The sequence below is a fragment of the Hipposideros armiger genome, unplaced genomic scaffold, assembly GCF_001890085.2.
Source record: "Hipposideros armiger isolate ML-2016 unplaced genomic scaffold, ASM189008v1 scaffold_215, whole genome shotgun sequence".
Taxonomy (NCBI): Eukaryota; Metazoa; Chordata; class Mammalia; order Chiroptera; family Hipposideridae; genus Hipposideros; species Hipposideros armiger.
In genome coordinates, this window is record NW_017731565.1 from 47,845 (window position 1) to 69,096 (window position 21,252).

A 21,252-nucleotide genomic window follows, 5' to 3' on the forward strand; every position below is an offset into this window, starting at 1 on the left:
ATTCAATGGAATTGTAATAGATAAGCATGATATCGGGGGTGGGAGGGCAATAGATGGGGGGAGGGGGGTTGTTATCTGGTGAGGGTGAAAAAAGGGTAACTATTGTATTGTTCTGTACACCTGAAACTAACAATAAAAAAAATAAATTTAATTAAAAAAAAAAAGAAAGCAAATGATTGGAAACCATCTGACTTGCAAAAAAACCCACAAAAACAAAAACAAAAACATCTTACACATTCCTCAGTGCCTCTACATGGGTTCTCTCTACTTAGGGAACACCCTTTTCTCAGCTATCCACATGACTACATCCTTTGATTCCTTCAAGTCTTTGCTTAAATTTGTTTTTTCTTGATGACACCTGCCGTGTTAATCCTATTTAATATTGCAGGACCTCTTCCTAACCCCAATGACAATGCCAATGCAACTTACCCTGCTTTATGTGTTTTTCTTTATAGAATTTATCTTCTGACATACTACATTATGTACTTATTATGATTAGTTTTGTCTGTCTCCCACCACTAGAATGTAAGCTCCAAAAGGGTTGGTATCTTTGTCACTGATCCCAAGCACCTAAACCAGTGCCTTGTACAAAGTAGGCCTTCAATAAATATTTGAGAAATAAATGAACAAAAGTTTATTCACTTAATTAAAAAAGTTTATATACATATTTTAATAATTTTTAAGTTTAGAATATTTTATAATAACATTTCCCTCGCACTCCTGCTCTCCATCTATCCAATTCCTATTCCTTCCGACGAGATGACATCATTGTTATTTCGTTGTGTATTCCTGCAGTGATTTTTTTTGCATAAGTAAGTATATATAAACATTCTTTCCCTCACTATCTTTGAACCACAAAGGTAGCATCCTAAACATACAGTTCTGCATTTGTAATATTGTAATTTTAATTGCATTAAAAAAATTAAGTGACCTTGAAGATTTTTCTTTTATTATAAATAACAAGGTCCTTTTTTTGCTTTTAAGAGCTGCATAGTATTTCATTCTGGATATCCCTTAGTTAAATTTGTCCCATAGAAATGAACATTTAGGCTTCCCCATTGCTATTAAATACTGCAAAGAATAACTTTACATATCTCACTTCATAAAGGAATAAATCAGTGAATAAATTCTAAGTAGTAAAGAACTAAGTCAATGGAAAAGGTGTTTTTCTAAGTTTGACAGATATTGCCAATTACCCTCCATATGGTTTGTGCCAGTGTACGTTCCGCCAGGAACATAAAAGAATGCATTCATTCTCACCAAGACTATTACACCCAATTGTGGGATATTTGGAAATTCTGATGGGTGACAAATAGTCTTTCATTGTGACTGACATCTGCTTTTCTTTTAAGAGAGAGGTTGGAATGTTCATATTCTTAAGAGCCATTTCTATTTCTTTTTCTGTAAACAATCTGTTCACATCCATTGTCATTTTTCAACAGTTGTTAGTGTTTAACTTACCATTTTGTACTTTTTAGTTACATTTTAGGAAATTTAGCCATTTCTCTTTACTAAGAATTGCAAATTTTTTTTTCAATGTTTGTAGTTTACCTTTTGATTTTGCTTGTGTATGTTTTAGAAATATGGTCAAAATTATTAATCAGTTTCTTTTATGGCTTCTAGATTTCACTTTGAAGGATTTTTTTCTATTCCAAAGTCATAAGAAAAAAAATTTTGTGTTTTATGAATACCTCTGTGGCTTCATATATAGTTTATATTTAAATAAATGGTCCATTTAGAATATATCTTCATGTATGATATCAGGTATGCATTCAACTTTTCTCTCAAGATGGCTAACCAGTTGTCCCAGCAACACATATTCTTTACTCACTGATATGAGATGCCATCCTTACCATTTTTAATATTCCTGCACTTATTAAGTCTATTGCTAGAGTTTATAATTCTGTTCAATTTGTCATTTTATACACCAATATAGTCTTTTTCAATGAGGGGTCTGAAAGAAAATTAAATTACAAAAATGGTATGTGACTTTTTTCTTAATTATCTCAAGGGTGGTACTTTCCTGATTCTCCCGAGGATGATGCATAGCTAGTACCACTCCAGATGCACAGGAAGTTAATTCATTACATATATAGGCTGGATAATGGCCATTGAAAGATACTATGTTCTAATCCCTGGAACTTGTCAATGTTACCTTATAAAGGAAAAGGGTCTTCCCAGATGTGATTAAGTTAATGATTTTGAAATCGGGAGATTATCCTGGATTATCCAAGTAAATCCTAAATGCAATCACATGTGTCCTTATAAGTAAAAAGCAGAAGGGGAAGAGGAAATGTTGCCATGGAGCCTGAGATTGAAGTGATGTGGTCATAAGCCAAGGAATGCTGGCAGCCAGTAGAAGCTGGAAGAGGCGAGGAAAGGATCGCTCACCCCCCCCCACTCCACCACCCCAATCACTTCCTCAGAGCCTTTAGAAGGAGAATGGCTCTGCCAACACCTTGATTTTGGTTCAGTGACACTGGTTCCAAACTTATGGCATATGGAACTGTGAGAGAATAAATATCTGCTGCATTAAGTCACAAAGTTTGTGTTAATTTGATATAGCAGTCATAGGAAATTAATATATAAAAAATATGACTAGGCTTACAGCACATACCCAAACAATATGCCCACATACAATATGGCACTAGGGCATAATTCAAAGTTATTTTGGTAGACATGAAAGCTACCTATGTGGAAATATTAATCTTGTGCCACAATATCTTAGTGAAGTCTCTTTTTATTTTTAGTAGTTACTCAGTTGATTTTATTTTGGGTGGCAATTCCAGGTATATAATCGTATGATGCATATGCAGGGATTTTAACTACACCTTTTTTACTTTTTTTTTTTTTTTAAACATCCAGTGTTTTTCTCGTCTGGTTCCCTTTACCATAATGTTAAATGATAGTCATGACAGTAGGCATCTTTACAATATTCCTGACTTTGGTTTTTGGTATTTGGCAAATGCATTCAGTGTTTCCTCATTCTCTCACCCCAATCTCCACTAGTTCTGCTTCGAACTGAGAGAAGAATGAATAAACTTTTCAAGTCTAGTGTGTTTTTAACTATTTGCCCTTGTACCTAAACTGCTTTTGCTTTGTAAGTTTTGATGCCATGTCATTGGGTTTGTAGATATTCAAAATTGCCACATCTTCATTGCGAATTACACTCTTTGCCATTAAAAAAGTGACTTTGTTCATCCCATTTGATGTTTATGTGGACTAATTTCTCTGGTCTGACATAGTATTTTGCTCACCTTTATCTGCCTTAATTTTTACGCTTCTTTACTTTTCAACATTTCTAAAGCACTTTAGTTCAGAGAACAGAATTTTGCTCTGCAATTTAGTTGGAAATCCAATTTAAAAAAAAATCTACAGAGGAGTTAAGCCTATATCATTAACTTTTCTGTTGGCTGATTCCCTTTGGTACAATGTTAAATGATAATTGTGACCGTAGGCATCTGATAAATAGAATTAGTCTTCATTCTGTTATTATTTTAACTTGTCTTCTGGATTTCTAAAAAGGAAATATTTTATCATATTTCTGTATATGTAGTATTTCTGTATGTATCTTTGTTCCAATAGTTATGTTTAATTATAACTCATGTAACTTTGTATTTGCAAATCAACCTATGTAATTTATATAGTTTTGTCTTCTATTTCTGTAGTCAAGATCTATTAGTTCACTTCTATAAGCAAGCATATTAGCATATTTTCTATTATTCTGTCTTACTCTTTCTTTCATATTCCAGTTAAATTTTTCAGTGTTTTTCTATATACTACTAAATTCTATTACTCTTATTATTTGTAGCTTTAATTGACATTCTTTGACTTGCAAGTATTAACAAGGAGGAAATCAACGAACTTACAACTATGAGAACGTAGGCGTAAAGGGGAGAAAATTGGTCAAGGAACTGTGTCATTTCTATTTTTAGGGAATAGAGTATTTATATTTTGTTCTTTAACTCTAACTGTCATATTTGTTTTAGTCTTTATTTTACAGTTACATCCTTTCAATGCTCACTGGTTGTCCTTTTGTGGTTTTCTCGTTATTTTTATCTGATGGCAGTAGTTAATTTTTTAGAAATTGTTTCAAGATGGGCACACTTGAAATAATATTCTCCGAGTTCAAAACTGTCTGTAGTCTTTAAACCCAAAGACAGTTTGACTGATTTTAAAATACAAAACTCTTTTTTACAAAATCCTGTGGGTGTTACTGTCAACTGGCCCTAAATGTTGATGTGGATAAACCAGAGACAAGCCTGAATATTTTTCCCTCTTATCAATGAATTAATCATTCTTATTCATGTTTAAAGTCCAGTAACTTAATGAGGCTATGTCTCAGTATTGACAGTTCTAAGTTAATTTTCCCTGGCCCATGGTGTGCCCTTTTACTATGTGGATTAAAACTGTCTCTTATTTTATAAAAGTTATTAAATTTTATCTTCAAATATTTATTCTTTTCTATTTTTTGAGTTTTTTCTTTAGTGTTTATATTTCCATTTTATGTCTTTCCCAGAGCCCTTGCTTCCTGGATCATGAATTTTGCTACTAGATTTGAATGCTTTATTCATTTTCTCCGTTTTCCTTCTGTGTCTGCGTCTTTCCGTCTGTCTGTTTGTTCCTTTAGAAGGAACAAACACATATAATATATTTTCAGTAATATGAGGATTCAGATATAATCCCTAAACTCTAAAATAGGCAAAAGCAGCTGAGACATGGCAGGAGTCACATGAGAGTGAGTGAAGAGGCAAGCGGTCTTAATTGGAGACATGAAGTGGTAAGGAGCTTACATTGTGAATACTGGAAAATGATGGCAAAAAATATGCCCTGAAGGCATATAACACACCCTAAGTTGTTCTCGGCTTTTTCTGAAATCACAGGTATGGGAATCACGGTGAGCTGAGTTGTCAGCAGAATCCGCAAAACTCAGTTAGTTTTAAAGTAGAGAAGGTGAAGGCTACACAAAGAATACACAGACACACCATTCCTACAGGCCATTCCTACCGGAAGTACTTTGCGTTTGTGGCAGCCAAGAAACAACTCCTGTGAAGACTGGCAAACCCAGAACAATACTCTGGGCCCTCCGTTCCTTACCTTCACCGTCCCTACCGATGCGCAGGCGCGCGCGCGCGCACACACACACACACACACACACACACACACACACACACACACACCACTCTTAAACAGCTAGCCAGGTAAAACTAATATTATATTCAGTGATAAAAAAGTAATAATAAAGAGGAATTAGCACAGCATTATAACAAGGGTACTCCACGAAAAGGGGGTGAAAATAATCGCAAAACAGGCAGGTAGCAATTGATACTAGAAAAATGTTAGGAAAGTACAAGGAAGAGGTTGGAAAATGGAACATGTTCGTGTTTGTTAGCCATTAGCATTTATTCTTTGATAAAATGCATGTTTGTTTCTTTTATACAAATGAGCTGTCTTTTCCATATTGAATTGTTAGTACTCTTTGCCCATTAATAAAATCAGCATCTTCCTTTTGTAGCTACCAAATATTAGTTGTTAGGTTTTCAAGTGCCTTTTAATTTAACTTGTGAATTTTTTTCTAATTATTAAAAAAATTTAGGGTAAACAATTATCAATCTATTATTTTATGGCTTTGAACAAGTTGGTTTTAAAATAAAACACTAAAGTTATCATTCAGTATGTTTTCTTGAAGATGTTTTAAATTTCACAATTCACATCAATCCTATGTTCAAACCCAGCAATGGTTTCTTGTCCTAGTTAAAACAAAACCTAAATTTTAAATTCCTTAATATGACCCCTAAGGCTCTGCATATCAGTCCCTTGCTCTCTCTTCAGCCTTATTTCAAACCTCTTCTTTCCCTCACTTTCTCCACACAAGCACATGTGGTTTCTTGTTATAACTCAAACATATAGTCTTTGCTGACCCAACAGACTTCTCTCTCTCTCTAAAAAAAAAAAAAAAAAAATCCAATTATAGTTGACATACAATATTATATTAGTTTCAGGTGTACACATAATGATCAGACATTTATATAGACATTTATATAACTTAAGAAGTTATAGACCTTGTTATGTCTAGTACCCACCTGACACCATACACAGTTATTACTACATCATTGACTACATTTCCTATGCTGTACTTCATATCCCCATGGCTGTTTTTATAACTGGCAATTTGTACTTCTTAATCCCTTCCCTTTTTTCACCAATCCCAACCCACCTCCCATCTGGCAACTATCGAAATGGTCTCTGTATCTATCTAGAGGGTATTGTGCTAAATGAAGTAAGACAGACAGAGACAGACAAATACCATATGATTTCACTTACATGTGAAATCTAAAAAACAAAATAAACAAAAACACAAAACAGAAATCAACAGCTTTTTCATCTACTGTTCCATTTTGCTGCATCAGCTACTCTTCCTCCAAACACAACTCCTGCTTCCATATTTGGGAGGTTTTTGCTTAAATATCATTTCCTTGGAGAAGTCTTCCTTAGCCACCTTATCAAAAATAAAACTCCTAGATCTGCATTATCTTTTACTACTTAGCATATTTTATTTTTCCTTTTAGAACATGTCACCTTTTGAAATTACATTATTTATTTGCTTGCTGATTGTTTATCTCCCACAATAAGTAGGAAGCTCCATGAGGGTAGGAACTTTGTCTCCCCCACTGTTTAAGAATATGACAGCTCCTAGAATAATCTCCAGCAAAGAGTTGTTGCACAAATGTATTTTTAAAAATGAAGGCATGAATGAATAAATAATGTTTCCAATGCTTAATTTAATACATGTTTGAAAGCATCTGAAAAAATTGCCCCTATTAGTAAAAAGAAAGCGTAAGAAGGCAAGCTATTTAGATCAAAAGACTTCTTTAGAAGTTCATGCTTTTAAAGATTTCCTTTATGATGTGCTAAGTATTTTCAGAGCTCATCAGTATATGTATAACATGTCATCTTCTGTGCTGAAAGCAGGTCATATTTCTGCTGGAAAACAATTTACGCTCGATTTACACTTGCCTTACATGCTACATTTTTATAAAAACTGAGATTTTATATCTATAAGTTCTTTGAGGAAGGAAAATCCTTGCCTTAGTGTTTTTTAGCTTCCAGTGCAGGCACACAATAAACACGTACATTACATCACGACGTTGGAAAATGTAAGTGTTTTGGGAAAAGAAAGCAAAGTAAGGTGGGAGAGGGTGACAATTTAAAACAGAATGGTCATTTAGGCCTTACTGAGGAGGTGGCATGGAAACAAATGTTTGAAGAAGGTGAGAAAACAATCAAAGTAGTCAAAAGAATGCATTCCAGGCACAGAAGATAATTCTAGAAAAGGAGGTTTAAAATATTAAGGAATGTTAGCATCATAAAATGAATATATAATTTCCCAAGATTATGTTGGAGGATTTAAAATTCATTTGGATGGCATGATATATTTGGTTAATAGCCAACTCACTTTACTTTGTCAGGCTTTGTGTATTGTATGTGGTATCTTTTTTGGTAGGCACTCACAGGAGATACGTTATCGAAAAATACGTTAAAGAAAGCCATAGAATCTATACTAATAACAAGTCTTTTACCTTTTAACATATTAGTCCATTTATTTTACTTTGTTGCCTTTCTTTTAAATGTTACAATTAAAGGTATGAATTAGTACTGCAATATCTTAAGTTTAAAATTACCATCAAAAGCCTGCCATATTATTTGCCTTTGTAATGGTCAGGTTTTTGTCAACTTGGACAGGCTGTATTACAGTTATTCAGTTAAACACTAATTTAGGTGTTCTGTGAAGGTATTTTATAGATTTTTTGAAATAGATGTTAACATCTACAATCTGTTGACTTTAAATAAAGGAGATTATTTTCCATAATCTGGGTGAGTCTCATCCAATCAGTTGAAAGGCCTTAAGAACAAAGTTGAGATTTCCCTGAAAGGCCTTAAGAGCAAAGTTGAGATTTCCCTGAAGAAGAAATTCTGCCTCACGACTGAAGCATTAGTTACTGCACGAAAGTTTTCCATCTGCTGACCTGCCCTACAAATTTCATACCTGGCAGTCCGTAATCGTGTAAGCCAATTTCTTGAAGAATCTCTTTACACATATGTGTGTTCACACACACACATATTCATATATGTATATCTTTACTGGTTCTGTTTTATTGGAGAACTGTAACTGATACAGTCCTTCTCTGACTAAATTAGAAGCTACTTGAGGAAAGGTACCATGTCATATTGTGATTCCTGCATCTAATATAGCTCACAACATGATGCTTTCTTGAAAAAAAAAGATAAAATTATAGAGGAGCATTTTAATTCCATAGGTAGTTGGAAGATAATTTTACTACTAAACAGTAGAAAAAATTATCATATAAATATTTATAAGTTTTACATGACAAAATCAAAAGTTAAAAAGGAAAGTGACCGTGAGATAAATATAACAAAGTTCTTAAATCTAATATATGTAAAGAAATTGTGAAAACATAAAATCATTACAACTTCTCTGTATGAGAAAAATCCAAACCCATTTGCAGTTGCATAAAAAAAAAATACTTACGAATAAATTTAACCAAGAAAGCAAAATACATGTATTCAGAAAATTATGACACTGAGAGATAAATTAAATACAAATAAATGGAAACATATATCATGCTGATGGATAGGAAGAATTAATAGTTAAAATGTCCATACTACTCAAAGGACTATAGAGATTCAACGCAATCTCTATTAAAAAAATGTAATGGCAATTTTCATAGAACTAGAAATAATTCTAAAATTGATATTGAACAATAAAAGACCCCAAATAGTCATGGAAATCTTGAGAAAGAAAAACAAAGCTGGAAGTTTCAAGTTACCTGATATTAAATTATACTACAAGGCTATAGTAATCAAAACAGCATGGTATTGGCATAAAAACAGACACAGATCAATGGAACAGAATAGAGAGCCCAGAAATAAATCATTGCCTATATGGTAACTTAATCTATGACAAAGGAAGAAAGAATTTACACTGGGGTAAACACAGTCTATTTAATAAATGGTGCTGGGAAAACTAGACAGATACATACATGCAAAAAAATTAAATGGAGCAACTTCTTATGCCATATACAAGAATAAACTCAAAATGGATTAAAGACTTAAATGTAAGGCCTGAAACCATTAAACTCCTAAAAGAAAATATAGGAAATAAACTCTCAGACGTTACCCTTAGCAATATTTTTACTGATATATCTCCTCAGGCAAGGAAAACAGAAGAAAAAAATAAACAAATGGGACTACATTAAACTAAAGATTTTTTCACAGTCAAGGAAACAATCAACAAAACAAAGAAATCCTACTGAAAGAAGGTATTTGTCAATGATATATCTGATAAGGGGTTAATATCCAAAATTTATGAAAAACTCACACAACTCAACACCAAAAGAACAAACAATCCAATTAAAAAATGGTCAGAGGACATGAAGAGACATTTCTCCAAAAAGGACATACAAATGCCAATAGACATGAAAAGATGCTCATCTTCATTAATCACCAGAGAAATGGAAAATGAAAACCACAATGAGATACCACCTAACACCTGTCAGAATGGCTATCATCAATAAATCAACAAACAATAAGCTTTGGTGAGGATGTGGACAAAAAAGGGCCCTCATACACTGTTGGTGGGATTGCAAATTGGTGCAGCCACTATGGAAAAGTGTGGAGGCTCCTCAAAAAATTAAAAGTAGAACTACCTTATGACTGAGCAATTCCACTACTGGCTATTAATCCAAAGAAATCCAAAACACTAATTCAAAAATATATAGGCACCCTATGTTTACTGCAGCACTATTCACAATAGCCAAGATATGAAAACAACCAAAATGCCCATCAATAGACAACTGGATAAAAAATTTGTGGTACATTTATACAATGGAGTATTACTCTGCCACAAAGAAGAATGAAATCTTACCATTTGCAACAACATGGATGGGCCTAGAGGATATTATGCTAAGTGAAATAAGTCAGACTGAGAAAGACAAATACCATATGATCTCACTTATATGTGGAATCTAAAGAACAGAATAAGTGAATAAACAAAACAGAAATAGACTCATAGATACAGAGAACAAACTGATGGTTGCTCGATGGGATGGGGGTTGGGACATGGGGGAGAAGGTGAAGGGACTGAATATTTAAAATATTAATATCTACTTAAAGGACATCATGCACAAAATTAGAAAGTTGAAAGAATGGAAGCAGATATTTTTTAACATCTAACACTGAATATCTAGAATACACAAAAAACTCTTTGAAAACATTAATTAAGAGACAGAGACCAATATGTAAAACAGTGTGAACAAGCAATTTCAGAAGTGGGAAGTCAGAAAGACAACAAGAATATAGAGATACTCAAACTCATTGGTGATAAAAGGAATTCAAATTAAAACACTGAGCTACAAAATTACACACGTAAGACTAAAAATAAAAAGCCAGATAATGTCGAGCGTTGGCAGCGATGAGGGGGTTAGGGCTGGTGAAAGTGTGGGCCAGAATATTTATCTGGTAGAGCACCTGGCAGGACTTGGTCAAATGAAATAAAAACGTATGTCCTATTACCACCCAGCAATTCTGAACCCCGGGGACATATCCCAAAGAAATCCACGCAAAGTTCCTTCCATAAAAGGACAAGTATGAGGATGTTCACCATGGTATTGTGTGTTGTGACAGGAAATTGGAAGCAATCTGGATGGCAATTACTGGGAAACATGGCTGGTTAAAACATGGCAGCTATAAACCACTGAGTACAATGTAGCAGTTACAAGCAATATAAACACGACAACAACATAAATAATACAAATATGGGGCTAATTAAAATAAAACAGTAAGAAACCGACTGAGATACATAGCACATAGTGTTTATGCACATTAAAATTTCATGTACATAAATGAGAGAGGGGCAGGGTAGAAATATAGTTAAGACAAGGTCAACCATGAGATAACTGCTGAAACAGAGATGGGTACATGGAAGTTCAAAATATTATTCTCCCTTTTCTTTACTTATTTGAAAATTTCCATTTAAAATATTTAAAAAATAGATGTATGTAAAACAACAGTCATTATCACCAAAATACACACAAAAGAGAACAGTGCAGTAGATATTATTTTACACTATCATATCATAATGTTTTCCTATGGGTCGAGATCAGGCACATGGGAGTGGAAATGAGAATAATAAAAGATATATAAACAAATAAAATAAGTGCTTTCCATGGACCAGTGATGACAGTGTACCATGAACTGAGGAGTGTGATTTACTCTATTGTGTATGCAAAAGATCCATTAAAAAAAAATTCCTTTTTTCTTTTCTTTAATCAGAAGGGTCTGTTTTAGACTGTGGAAATGAAGGAACTATAAAAATAATTGTCTAATTATTATAATTCAGGAAACAATTGAATAGCTGTTCCAAGTAACCAACTCACCATATATAACTACAGAAATTATTTTAAAATAAGTAATATCATTTATATTTTCAAGAGAAGTCATTTCTGACAATAATATTCATAAAAGAAAACTGGAAAAACCACTAAGCTGCTAACCACAAATTAAGGAGAAAAAAATAGATTCTAAGTATTTGCATTCTGAAAGAAGAAAGAAAAATAGAACAAAGGGAAAATACTCCCCTACCAGTGGCTGTAAACTTTTTTTTTGTTTTGATTCATAGTGGCAAAAGTGGATTTTTTGAAAGGCAAAATTTTATGCTGATATTGAAAAATTAGAATGTTTCAAAATCAGTATTTCTGGTTTCTTCTGAAAAAAACATAAGATATGATTTTGCTAGTCTCTTAATCCCACTTAGAAAGGATTGTAGAGCTGAACAAAATGCCCCATATATAAGTCATGTAACTTCCAATGTACCACTGTGCCCACCTGACAGGCAACATTATTTATTTTTTGCACTTTGTACCCCTCATATCTCACTCATAATTTTACCAAAATGTATTCCAAAATTTACTTAGTAATGTAAGCATGTAATCAGTCATCAGAGGCATGAACAGAACATGCTAACTGAAAGGATGTGATAAGTCAAGACAAATCTTTGGGGACTCAAGAAATAGTTAAAAGAGGTTTGGTACTCAGAGGTAATACTATGAGTATTTGAAACTATGAAACAGGGTTTTTTGGAGGGGTTAAAGGACTTGTTCTTTAACATGGTTAAGGAACTGATTAATGAAGTCATTAAAAAGAAAGTGCAGTGGATAGTAGTTTTTGTTTATTTTTTCAAGTTAAACTCTACTGACTGAGTTATGCTCACAGTTTTGATAGAAGCCATTCTTCTTAATTGGCTTGCACTCTTCCATAATAATATATCAATTTTATCAACTGCCTGTTGTAAATGATACCTGATACTCCCTATCAAGATGGTGTTAAAGCATAAAAATTTGAGTCTGGATATAAATAAATGTGGTGATATGATCACTTAGACAGGGCCAGTGATAAAAAGTAACCAAGTTTAGTAATAAGTCCAATTACAATCTGGCAACTCTAACCATTTAAATGAGATTATTTATGAGGCTGTAGTTATGACTTACCTTGAGTGTCTATCTTTTAAAGATCTTGTCTGTAAACCATATAACCTTCAACATCTACTTCCCACATGCAGAAATGGATATCCTTAATGAGCATCTAAAAGAGAAACATAAGAAAGTATCATCAATTTGAGGTTATAAATATTGTTTCATTTATTTTAAATATAAAAGCAGATCTTGGAATTATTCTTTAAGACCTTCCTTAATAAGTTTGGGCAAAGGGAGGTATATATTATAGGGCATGTTTTATGTAAATAAATGTAACAATAATGAGATTTTCATTTTAGAAGAATCAGAAAGTTCTGTGGAACACATATTTTGATCCATGTCATAAAGTTTAGCATTTTCTATAGTACTAATTTTATCTGGCTACCTAGTTTCTATGAACATTTTTGAGAAATATAATTTTAAACACATTGATTCTGATGTCTTACATGCACATATCCCCATTGTAGAAAACAGTTTCCTTGTTCAAAATAGATTATTTATTTATTTATTTGGATAATAACAGCAAACATTTATTGAACTCTTATACATGACCAGCACTGTTCCAAATGTTTCACATACGCCTAATTTTCACAACACTTTGAGGTGGCTACTATTGTTATCATTCCCATTTTAGAGATGAGGAAACTGAGGCACAAAGAGGTCAAATTGTTTGTTCAAGGTCACACAGTCACTAAGTGTGAGAGTCTGGGTCAAGAGTCTAAAGTGGTTCATAAACAGGAAGCACTATAATGATTTCCTCTAATAGAGCATCTATAGAGCAGTGGTTCTCAACCTTCCTAATGCCACGACCCTTTAATACAGTTCCTCATGTTGTGGTGACCCCCAACCATAAAATTATTTTCGTTGCTACTCTATAACTGTAATTTTGCTACTGTTATGAATCGTAATGTTAATATCTGATACGCAGGATGTATTTTCATTGTTACAAATTGAACATAATTAAAGCATAGTGATTAATCACAAAAACAATATGTAATTATATATTGTGAAATATTTATTTCTAATTACAAATAAATGAAATTTTGTCTTGAAGCATGGAGACGGGTAGAGGAGCGGTGTCTCGGTTCCTAAGACCATCGAAAATATGTGTTTTCTGATGGTCTTAGGCGACCCCTGTGAAAGGGTCGTTCGACCCCCAAAGGGGTTGCGACCCACAGGTTGAGAACCGCTGCTATAGAGTGTGCTGAACAGTGAGTGCATAGGGCTTTGGAATCAGACAGCATAGGAGTTAAATTCCTGTAACCCCCTTACCAACTGAATGATTTGGGACAAGTAAATTCATCACTCTGAGATTTACTTTACTCATCTGCCTTTTGAAAATAATAATACCTCCCTCATGGAAGGTGCTACTTTGTAGGTTTAATGAGAAAACCCGTGCTTAGCAGAGACCCCGGTAACAGTATTATTTTTGGAATGAGAAAAACGGTTCTCAGCTGTCAGGACAGAATTACATATGGCATGACATTTATAAGAGGAATCAAAAATTATAAATTTCCATTGATAGTTGGACCAATTACTCCCCTCAACTCTACCACCTTAGAATGATCTTGGTACTTCATAAGGTCCTAGGAAGCATCCCAAATTGGCAGCCAGTAATTTTAGTCACTTTAGTATAGTACTGTTCAATAAAACTATGCAATGACTGAAATGGTCTATATTTGCGCACTGTTTAATATGGTAGCCACTAGCCACATAATGGCTCCTGAGCACTAGTGGGATTGAGGAACTGACATCAAAATAGATAATTTAAAAACATTCTTGATTACATTTGAGTTGCCTCTAAAGGCCCAAATCCTAGAGCTCAACTAGTTAAATACTCTCTCCTCATGAAACAGTCCAAATTTTATTCCCCCTATCATTTAAACTGTCCACCTAGTGAAGCTGAGCAGAGGTTTTTAAAGAGAAATTGCTTCTAATAGAGAATTGGGATCATGAAGAGAAAATGTTCTTTGCTGAAAGAATTTGCTTCTGATTTCCTTTGATTTTTTTTTTTTAAATCAGCCAGAGACAAGCCGTTACGGAAACAGGATTTGGATGCAATAGGATTTGGATGGAGTTCATGGTTTTGAGTACTATGGATTCCCAAGGCAAATATCAATAATTTTGGATTAGCAACATCATTGTTCCTTTTGGTCATTAGTAGTATAGATTGCTGTTTCTCAGTTGCAGCTGCACATTAAAAACACTTGGAACTCTTAAATGTACCAAGACTCGGTCTATTCCTTAGATATTTAGATTTAATTGGTATGATGTGGGGCCAGGGCCTAGGTATTTTCAAAAAGCATTAAAGGATATCTGTTCTTCAGTTAAGAAACAATCTCCTGCAACTATTTGACCTAGTTTCTACAGATTAACTAATAAGACACTAACTTCAAAAAATATATATAAATGGTATCTACAAAGTTCTTGAGAACTACTCAGATACTTGCTAATCTGACTACTAATAAAATGACTTCAAAGCTTCCATGATACATATTAACACACAAACGTACCTCAACAACTATGTAATATCTTAGATTATATGGATCTAAGCATGACATGAATAGTGGTTGCAGTGAATCTCAAACTATTGGGCTGTCGGAAAAGTCATGACGCATTTTTGCAACGACAAACATAGAAAACATACGTCATGACTTTTCCAACAACCCAATATAATGAACTTGATAACCAAAAGTACTACTTTAAAATGTAGATTCCCAAGTAAGATGAGCAGAGATTCTGATTCAGAAGAACTAGGCTTTTCTATTTTTAAAGACATCTCTGGTGATTATAATGCAAAGGGCTACGGTCTCTGAAAAACAATGCTCTAAATATTTGTGAACACTGACTACTCATTAACCTTCACTGTTAGCATTTATAAAAACATATCTTGAATTATGTTCTAAGATTATATTTCTTATATTAACAGATAATCTCAAGACCCACTGGGTAAGAAATGACTTTAACCATAGAGTAAATAGGACTTTAGCAATAAATCAATGTAGATAAACTAAAATGATGTTTATGGATTATATGTTTTATAACCTTGCTCTCCTCCTAAGTAAATTGTGCAGGTAATCAATAAGATACTTGTGGCAAGAAAGACAAATCTAGGTTATATTCTACAAGAAAATTTAACCTAGAACCTCATATATAACTAGAAACACACCTTCAATGTCTCAGAATAAAATTTTTTGTCTTTAACTTAGTAGGGGGGAAATGCTTTTCTAGCATCATTTACTCTGTTTAAATACAGAGCCAATTTTTTTTTTAAGAAAAAGTCTTGAATCATTTCTCTCAAGAACGCACACACACACACACACACACACACACACACACTTATAACTTACTAAAAATACCATGAAATAGGTTGTTACATTTTAGTTTTGAAAATTCTTATAAACAGGTCCAGAAACACTTTGCAATAGAAGTAATATATTCATACAGACATACTCTTTAGATTCTTTCTAAAAAAGAAAAGTCTAATAAACAGAGGCAATATCTGAGTCTGCTGTACAGAAGGATGGTGCTCTCAATAACTATTAAATCTTTAAAGAAAACTGGACTTCTTTTCTCTTACCTACCTAGTTTGGAAGTGCTCCCAATGAAGTATTCTTTCTATGTGCATGTGCCGCTAAAGATTTCAGGTTTTTCTATTAAGTTAACATCAATCTTCAGCTAATGACTACAGTTGGTTTTTGCCCCAGGCCTAGGGCTGCTTTATAGCTGGTGCACAGTCATGGACTTCCCAAGTGTCTTCACAAATAGGGAGCTAGCTATTCTACCTCTCAGATCCACAGGATGGGACATCTGCCTCTATGGTTTGTGGCTATGAAATGATGTCCCAGTATCTTCTGGCAAGACTCTTGCTCTTCTACTGTCTGACCCCAGCCACCTTCTGCTGTTTATCTCTCATCTCTTGGTTAACCAAAACTTGGCTGAAATACTGCTTCCTTGTTGAAGGAAATTTCCATCAATCTGACACTAAAAGCTATTTCTCTTCTGAATTCCTACACCAGTTAGTACACATTACTTAGTTAATTAATCAGGTACTCACTGATGGTTCCTTATTTGTATCTTTTGCTATTAAGATTTGGTATGTTTGTTTTATTCCCTCAAGTAGATTATAATTTCCGAACAAGTCCTAGTCTGAAAGCATTTAATTTTATTTGTTGTTTTTTCTAGTAATTGAGTTTAGTATTTTACAACGATTGGGCAAGGCATCCAACTTTTCTCTTTAGTATACTTTATTACTATGAATGATTTTAGAATTGCAATCTCCATATGCTTCATGAACTTCCCCATCTGTTCTGAGGACTACCACAGATAACTCTCTTAATGTCTCATAATCCAGATAATTTTGGTTAACTGAGAGTAATGGTGTAATAATTACCATTATTAATAACAACTGAATTAACAAGAATTAACATTTTTTTCAATAAATTGGGCTTTATTTAAATATACTTAACACAGAAGTCATGGGGAACATAGTTTAGTGTTTCCTTAGGAAAACTACATATTTTTATAAGAACCAATAACTCTGTAAATCACATAATGCTTTATATCACAAAAGAATTCAATCTCTCTATATATTACCTTTAATGATTAAAATACAAACTTCTACATAAGAGATTGTTAAGCATCTCAACCAGTTGTCATTAAGTTGCTAAAACTTCCTCCTTGCTTTTAAATACACTAATAAAAACCAACATTTATTGCTTGCTAAATTTTAAGTAGCTTTAATTAATCCTTACAACAATGCTAAGAAATGCTATTATCATGTATATCTTACAGATAGGTAACTGAGGAACAGAGAGATTAACTTGCCCAATGTTTCACAGCTAATAACTGGCAGAGCGGGGTTTCAAACTCAGGCAGTCTATAGTTAACTATGGCATTTCTTGAAGGCCCCATCCATTAAACTAAAATCTCCCGTAGCTCTGGAAGCCTTACCTAATACATCTTCATATAAATTTCTGCTTTACACCCTCCAAATGTTTGCAAGGTTTATCAGGTTTCCCACTGAAAGGAGAATGCCAGGGTGTTCCATTTCTATTCTTCCTCAAAAAAAGATGATTTTTAAGTCCTCATTTAGCTCTGCATACTTCTTATTATTTCTGTACAATTTACATAATAAGGCCCCTGTGAGACTAAGTGTTTATCTTAAAAAACTGTCTTGTTTCTGAATATGATGTTCTATAAGCCTATACTATACTGATTAAGATCCGTTAAGTATGATTCAATACTGGGATATGAAATTTATGGTGTTAACTCATATTTTTCTATTTTTTTAAATGAAAAATTATGCCTTCTTAAAATATTACTGCACTCCTAATTTTAAAATATGGTAGTTTTTATAGGAAGAAAACATGTCCGCTTTCTACTTCCCTGTGCATTAGGGACTAAACCCAAACCTAAACTTTAATAGGTGATTACTTTCATAGCATCAACAGTATGTAGTTTCATAGCCCTCAAGATCCCATTCATTCTGATCTGATAGGCGATTTTAAAAAAGAATTTTAGGGTCCGCCAAGTGGCACATTGGTTAAGAGCTAGCTTGGGACGCCAGAGGGCCCCGGTTCGGATCCCACATATGAGGGCCAGTGACACTGCCCGCTACAGCTAAGATGCTGAACAACAGCTCAACGTGGAGCTGGGCTGCCATGAGTCGCTGGCAACAGCTTAGGCTGCAACCACTGCTGCAGTGGGTTGCCATGGGCTACGAGTGTAGCCAGCAGCCACAGTGAGCGGCCGTCCAGAAGCTGGCAACTGATCTGCCTTGCCCGGGAAGAGCGCAATGATGGTGCCAACTTGGGCCAGTGAAGCAATGTCCTCCACAACTAGACTGAAGAACAAAAGGACAGCAACTTGTCTGTTCCCCTTCCCCCAATTCCCCAGCGTTGTTCCTATCCCCCAATTCCCCAATAAAAAAAAATCAAAAAGAATTTTAATTCACTAATTTCATATATGGCTGAATGGAAACAGATCACAGTAAGAAATTATAGAATAAAATAAAACCCCACAAAGTATTTTATTTCAACAGAAAACAAATATTGAAAGAATTAAAAATATTTTTGGCCTATGTTTGCTGTTTTGAAGATTCCAAATTTTTTCAGTCTAACAAGAACTCTAATCATGCAATCCATGGAAGATTTGTTTTCTCAACTGTTTTTATCACAAAGAATAATCTTAGTCTGAACATATTCAAGTTATTGCCTAGTGCCAGTTAGGGCCATTATTAGGTTTATTGCAGATTACTCTTCTAATGGACCTTGCATAACTTCTATTTATGGTTTTAATGTAATTATTCTATTTTTGTGGTACACAGTGTAACAGTCCCTTATTGGGTATTTGCAAGTAACTTACAAAAGCAAAGAACCACAGGTAATTCTAGATCCTATCCACCAAATTAAGCCTTGTCTTTAGCCCTCTTGCAACTTGTCCAGATGATCTGGCTTCAGTAAAGAACTATTTTTAAAGTCCAAAGCAACTGAAGTTCTCTCTATGAAAGTTGATAACAACCAGGCTATTCAAGGTATTAATAGCAAATGACATATTTTCATTAGAGAAAGAAAAAGAAGCAATCCTTTTCCTTCATGCCCCACCCCCAACAGCATTCTCTAAAAATGTCCATCTGATCTGGACGGGGAATCTCTTCAGCTAAAACAAATAATCAGTTTGGTCTTGATAGACCACCTCAATTATATCTGTCACTTGGGAACTATTTGTGAGTGATTTTGGGGTACACTCATGCAAACACCTTACAAGCTGACCTTTTCGGAGACAAAGAAATGAATGTAATATTTTGCCAAATATAGTACCAGAACATGCATATTAACATTCTGGCAATAAAAAATTTGATCTTAGTCTTCTTATCCTGTTGGGCTTCCTTTTTTTTTTTTTTTAAGATTTTATTGGGGAATCGGGGAAGGGGAACAAACAAGTTGCAGTCCTTTTGTTCTTTAGTCCAATTGTGGAGGACATCACTTTCGCTTCACTGGCCCATGTGGGTATTATAATTGCACTCTTCCTGGCTGAGGCAGATTGGTAGCTGGCCACTGAACGGCCGCTCACAGCTGCTCGTGGCAGCTCACACTGGCTGTGGACCATTCATGGTAGCTTACAGGAGCCTATTGCAGCCCCACTGCAGCCTATGCCCTCGCCTATGCCCTCGCCGGCGACTCATGGCAGCCCAGCTCCAGGTAGAGCTGTTCTTCAGCATCTTAGCTGTGGAGGGCAGTGTCACTGGCCCTCATATATGGGATCCGAACCAGGGTCCTCTGGCGTCCCAAGCCAGCTCCTAACCAACGCGCCACTCGGGCGGCCCCTGTTGGGCTTCTTGTTAGACAATTAATAAACTAATTAGGATTGGAACACAGTAAATGGGCTGGCAGTTCATTTATTATTCTAATTTTATATAATCTCTCCCAATCTCAAAAAGAAGGTTCTTGAAACCCACTATGGATTGAGAATTTAAGGTTGAGAAAATGAGTATTTTCTAGAGAAAAAACAGGACTGGGAGACTGAAGTCGTGTGAACATGAAGGTTTATGTTAATAGGTTTACATTGAATGAAACAAACAAACAAAAAAATTAAAGGAATCATTTCCATTTATCCTTCCATGCGCTAGAACTTTTCAAGGACTTCCTCTGTGGCAGCATATAGAAATACACTATAAAACTATTTTATATAGCTTTGCCATATTTTATAAAGCTATTTTACTTTTGGAAATAATAACTATACTAGTGCTTGCTCTCCGCTTCCCTCCAAATGTTGGCACTGTTAGAAGTTTATGACTAGGATGATGTAGATGCAATTTTCCTCGTATCTTCTCAGGTTCTGCCTCTTGCCTTTCTGAATCCTGAGTCAGTAGTCCCTCTTACACATTTCTAGCACCTTATCTTTTTTCAAGGCTTCCTTAAAAAAAATCACTACTATTGGCATCACTTCCATTTTCTTTTCTAAAACATCATATTCCCCTTTTTGTCATTATTGTCACCAACAGGCATTGCCGCCATTTCCAGGATGCTAGATATGAAGTGTTTTTCAATGCTAAAAAGTTCTACTGAGGAGGAAAAAGAGGGGAAGGGAAGCAACAGTGACGACTCCTGCTGACTTTAAAGTTCAGGGTTATGCTAACAGTGTAAATGGAATTACTGGACAAAACACAGGCATTTAAAAGAAGAAATTTCCACATCAGAGGGCATGCTTCAAATCCCTTGGTAACATGGGAACCTTGAAGGTTCCTTCCAACTCCATGATGCTATGAATCTCTGATTAGGAATCCCCAGAAATTTTATGAGCACCCAATGAAGAATGCTTTGAAAAAAAAAAAAAAGCATTCACAGGTCAAACACCAAAGTTGTACCTCCCCCTTTGGAGGCAGACAACAGAAATTCAAACATTTAACAGGATATTATTAATTTTTTAAAATGCCAAAGCAATATGGCAAAATATAGGCATTAGTTGCATCAGTAATTTATTACCTAACACATTAAGTAACCCCAAGGTTAACACAAACACAACACTATAAATTGATGGTGGGCCAACATAAAGAACAAAACAAAAACCTTGGAAAAGATGATGATTCATGCCACCAAATAAAAAAATGCAAAAGAACTGGAATTTAGCCCAACAAAAAACGATGTTTCTGCTATTAACGAAACAGAATATGGGTCCATGACCCTGTGTGTGCGTGTAC

At 34.5% G+C, this 21,252-nt stretch overlaps 1 long non-coding RNA gene across 1 annotated transcript in view; it reads right to left on the bottom strand.

Annotated features, from left to right (window-relative positions):
* LOC109389000 (uncharacterized) overlaps positions 1-21,252 on the bottom strand; it is a 191,777-nt gene that overhangs the window by 15,578 nt on the left and 154,947 nt on the right. The window contains exon 2 of the long non-coding RNA XR_002125307.1: positions 12,567-12,660. This is a non-coding gene — a long non-coding RNA (uncharacterized LOC109389000). The remainder of the gene's footprint in view (positions 1-12,566; positions 12,661-21,252) is intronic.